Source organism: Salvelinus namaycush, chromosome 1, assembly GCF_016432855.1.
Source record: "Salvelinus namaycush isolate Seneca chromosome 1, SaNama_1.0, whole genome shotgun sequence".
Lineage (NCBI taxonomy): Eukaryota > Metazoa > Chordata > Actinopteri > Salmoniformes > Salmonidae > Salvelinus > Salvelinus namaycush.
The window spans coordinates 68,314,012-68,319,914 of NC_052307.1; positions in this window are offsets into that span (position 1 = coordinate 68,314,012).

Consider the following 5,903-nt stretch of genomic DNA (forward strand, 5'->3'; position numbering starts at 1 on the left):
GAGAAGAAAACATTCTCCATGGACTCAGCAGGAGAAGTAACGTCCTCTATGGACTCAGCAGGAGAAGTAACATTCTCTATGGACTCAGCACGAGAACTAACATTCTCTACGGACTCAGCAGGAGAACAAACATTATCTACGGACTCAGCAGCAGAAGTAACGTTCTCTATGGACTCAGCACGAGAACTAACATTCTCTATGGACTCAGCTGAGAAGTAACATTCTATAGGGACTCAGCAAGAGAAGTAACATTCTATATGGACTCAGCATGAGAAGTAACATTCCCTATAGACTCAGCAGGAGAATAACATTCTCTATGGACTCAGCATGAGAGGTAACATTCTCTATGGACTCAGTACAAGAAATAACATTCTCTATGGACCCCGCACGATAAGAAACATTCTCTACAGACTCAGCACGAGAAAAACATTCTCTATAGACTCAGCACAAGAAATAACATTCTATATGGACTCATCAGGAGAAGTAACATTCTCTATGATCTCAGCACGAGAAGTTGCTTCTCTATGGACTCAGAACGAGAAGTAACATTCTCTATGGATGCAGCAGGAGGAGTAACAGTCTATACGGACTCATCAGGAGAAGTAACATTCTCTATGAACTCAGCACGAGAAGTTGCATTCTCTATGGATTCAGCACGAGAAATAACATTATTTGCTGACTCAGCACGAGAACTAACATTATTTGCTGACTCAGCACGAGAAACTAACATTCTCTATGGACTTAGCAGGAGAAGTAACATTCTCTACGGACTCAGCAGGAGAAGTAACATTCTTTATGGACCCCGCACGATAATAACATACTCTACAGACTCAGCACGAGAAATAACATTCTCTATCGACTCAGCACAAGAAGTAACATTCTATAGGGACTCAGCAAGAGACGTAACATGCTATATGGACTCAGCATGAGAAGTAACATTCCCTATAGACTCAGCATGAGAAGTAACATTCTCTATGGACTCAGCAGGAGAAGTAACATTCTTTATGGACCCCGCACGATAATAACATACTCTACAGACTCAGCACGAGAAATAAATTCTCTATCGACTCATCAGGAGAGAAACATTTGCTATGACTCAGCATGAGAAGTAACATTCTATAGGGACTCAGCAAAGAAGTAACATTCTATATGGACTCAGCATGAGAAGTAACATTCCCTATAGACTCAGCAGGAGAAGTAACATTCTCTATGGACTCAGCATGAGAAGTAACATTCTCTATGGACTCAGTACAAGAAATAACATTCTCTATGGACCCCGCACGATAAGAAACATTCTCTACGGACTCAGCACGAGAAGTAACGTTATCTACAGACTCAGCACGAGAAGAAACATTCTCCATGGACTCAGCAGGAGAAGTAACGTCCTCTATGGACTCAGCAGGAGAAGTAACATTCTCTATGGACTCAGCACGAGAACTAACATTCTCTACGGACTCAGCAGGAGAACAAACATTATCTACGGACTCAGCAGCAGAAGTAAAGTCTCTATGGACTCAGCAGGAGAAGTAACATTCTTTATGGACCCCGCACGATAATAACATACTCTACAGACTCAGCACGAGAAATAACATTCTCTATCGACTCATCAGGAGAAGAACATTCGCTTAATGGATCTCAGCATGAGAAAGTAACATTCTATAGGGACTCAGCAAGAGAAGTAACATTCTATATGGACTCAGCATGAGAAGTAACATTCCCTATAGACCAGCAGGAGAAGTAACATTCTCTATGGACTCAGCATGAGAAGTAACATTCTCTAGGTACTCAGTACAAGAAAAACATTCTCTATGGACCCCGCACGATAAGAAAACATTCTCTACAGACTCAGCACGAGAAGTAACGTTATCTACAGACTCAGCACGAGAAGAAACATTCTCCATGGACTAGCAGAGAAGTAACGTCCTCTATGGACTCAGCAGGAGAAGTAACATTCTCTATGGACTCAGCACGAGAACTAACATCTCTACGGACTCAGCAGGAGAACAAACATATATCTACGGACTCAGCAGCAGAAGTAACGTTCTCTATGGACTCAGCAGGAGAACTAACATCTTTATGGACCCCGCACCGATAATAACTACTCTACAGACTCAGCACGAGAAATAACATTCTCTATCGACTCACCAGGAGAAGAAACATTCGCTATGGACTCAGCATGAGAAGTAACATTCTATAGGGACTCAGCAAGAGAAGTAACATTCTATATGGACTCAGCATGAGAAGTAACATTCCCTATAGACTCAGCAGGAGAAGTAACATTCTCTATGGACTCAGCATGAGAAGTAACATTCTCTATGGACTCAGTACAAGAAATAACATTCTCTATGGACCCCGCACGATAAGAAACATTCTCTACAGACTCAGCACGAGAAGTAACGTTATCTACAGACTCAGCACGAGAAGAAACATTCTCCATGGACTCAGCAGGAGAAGTAACGTCCTCTATGGAATCAGCAGGAGAAGTAACATTCTCTATGGACTCAGCACGAGAACTAACATTCTCTACGGACTCAGCAGGAGAACAAACATTATCTACGGACTCAGCAGCAGAAGTAACGTTCTCTATGGACTCAGCACGAGAACTAACATTCTCTATGGACTCAGCATGAGAAGTAACATTCTATAGGGACTCAGCAAGAGAAGTAACATTCTATATGGACTCAGCATGAGAAGTAACATTCCCTATAGACTCAGCAGGAGAAGTAACATTCTCTATGGACTCAGCATGAGAGGTAACATTCTCTATGGACTCAGTACAAGAAATAACATTCTCTATGGACCCCGCACGATAAGAAACATTCTCTACAGACTCAGCACGAGAAATAACATTCTCTATAGACTCAGCACAAGAAATAACATTCTATATGGACTCATCAGGAGAAGTAACATTCTCTATGATCTCAGCACGAGAAGTTGCATTCTCTATGGACTCAGAACGAGAAGTAACATTCTCTATGGATGCAGCAGGAGGAGTAACAGTCTATACGGACTCATCAGGAGAAGTAACATTCTCTATGAACTCAGCACGAGAAGTTGCATTCTCTATGGATTCAGCACGAGAAATAACATTATTTGCTGACTCAGCACGAGAACTAACATTATTTGCTGACTCAGCACGAGAACTAACATTCTCTATGGACTTAGCAGGAGAAGTAACATTCTCTACGGACTCAGCAGGAGAAGTAACATTCTTTATGGACCCCGCACGATAATAACATACTCTACAGACTCAGCACGAGAAATAACATTCTCTATCGACTCAGCACAAGAAGTAACATTCTATAGGGACTCAGCAAGAGACGTAACATGCTATATGGACTCAGCATGAGAAGTAACATTCCCTATAGACTCAGCATGAGAAGTAACATTCTCTATGGACTCAGCAGGAGAAGTAACATTCTTTATGGACCCCGCACGATAATAACATACTCTACAGACTCAGCACGAGAAATAACATTCTCTATCGACTCATCAGGAGAAGAAACATTTGCTATGGACTCAGCATGAGAAGTAACATTCTATAGGGACTCAGCAAGAGAAGTAACATTCTATATGGACTCAGCATGAGAAGTAACATTCCCTATAGACTCAGCAGGAGAAGTAACATTCTCTATGGACTCAGCATGAGAAGTAACATTCTCTATGGACTCAGTACAAGAAATAACATTCTCTATGGACCCCGCACGATAAGAAACATTCTCTACGGACTCAGCACGAGAAGTAACGTTATCTACAGACTCAGCACGAGAAGAAACATTCTCCATGGACTCAGCAGGAGAAGTAACGTCCTCTATGGACTCAGCAGGAGAAGTAACATTCTCTATGGACTCAGCACGAGAACTAACATTCTCTACGGACTCAGCAGGAGAACAAACATTATCTACGGACTCAGCAGCAGAAGTAACGTTCTCTATGGACTCAGCAGGAGAAGTAACATTCTTTATGGACCCCGCACGATAATAACATACTCTACAGACTCAGCACGAGAAATAACATTCTCTATCGACTCATCAGGAGAAGAAACATTCGCTATGGACTCAGCATGAGAAGTAACATTCTATAGGGACTCAGCAAGAGAAGTAACATTCTATATGGACTCAGCATGAGAAGTAACATTCCCTATAGACTCAGCAGGAGAAGTAACATTCTCTATGGACTCAGCATGAGAAGTAACATTCTCTATGGACTCAGTACAAGAAATAACATTCTCTATGGACCCCGCACGATAAGAAACATTCTCTACAGACTCAGCACGAGAAGTAACGTTATCTACAGACTCAGCACGAGAAGAAACATTCTCCATGGACTCAGCAGGAGAAGTAACGTCCTCTATGGACTCAGCAGGAGAAGTAACATTCTCTATGGACTCAGCACGAGAACTAACATTCTCTACGGACTCAGCAGGAGAACAAACATTATCTACGGACTCAGCAGCAGAAGTAACGTTCTCTATGGACTCAGCACGAGAACTAACATTCTCTATGGACTCAGCATGAGAAGTAACATTCTATAGGGACTCAGCAAGAGAAGTAACATTCTATATGGACTCAGCATGAGAAGTAACATTCCCTATAGACTCAGCAGGAGAAGTAACATTCTCTATGGACTCAGCATGAGAGGTAACATTCTCTATGGACTCAGTACAAGAAATAACATTCTCTATGGACCCCGCACGATAAGAAACATTCTCTACAGACTCAGCACGAGAAATAACATTCTCTATAGACTCAGCACAAGAAATAACATTCTATATGGACTCATCAGGAGAAGTAACATTCTCTATGATCTCAGCACGAGAAGTTGCATTCTCTATGGACTCAGAACGAGAAGTAACATTCTCTATGGATGCAGCAGGAGGAGTAACAGTCTATACGGACTCATCAGGAGAAGTAACATTCTCTATGAACTCAGCACGAGAAGTTGCATTCTCTATGGATTCAGCACGAGAAATAACATTATTTGCTGACTCAGCACGAGAACTAACATTATTTGCTGACTCAGCACGATAACTAACATTCTCTATGGACTTAGCAGGAGAAGTAACATTCTCTACGGACTCAGCAGGAGAAGTAACATTCTTTATGGACCCCGCACGATAATAACATACTCTACAGACTCAGCACGAGAAATAACATACTCTATCGACTCAGCACAAGAAGTAACATTCTATAGGGACTCAGCAAGAGACGTAACATGCTATATGGACTCAGCATGAGAAGTAACATTCCCTATAGACTCAGCATGAGAAGTAACATTCTCTATGGACTCAGCAGGAGAAGTAACATTCTTTATGGACCCCGCACGATAATAACATACTCTACAGACTCAGCACGAGAAATAACATTCTCTATCGACTCATCAGGAGAAGAAACATTCGCTATGGACTCAGCATGAGAAGTAACATTCTATAGGGACTCAGCAAGAGAAGTAACATTCTATATGGACTCAGCATGAGAAGTAACATTCCCTATAGACTCAGCAGGAGAAGTAACATTCTCTATGGACTCAGCATGAGAAGTAACATTCTCTATGGACTCAGTACAAGAAATAACATTCTCTATGGACCCCGCACGATAAGAAACATTCTCTACGGACTCAGCATGAGAAGTAACGTTATCTACAGACTCAGCACGAGAAGAAACATTCTCCATGGACTCAGCAGGAGAAGTAACGTCCTCTATGGACTCAGCAGGAGAAGTAACATTCTCTATGGACTCAGCACGAGAACTAACATTCTCTACGGACTCAGCAGGAGAACAAACATTATCTACGGACTCAGCAGCAGAAGTAACGTTCTCTATGGACTCAGCAGGAGAAGTAACATTCTTTATGGACCCCGCACGATAATAACATACTCTACAGACTCAGCACGAGAAATAACA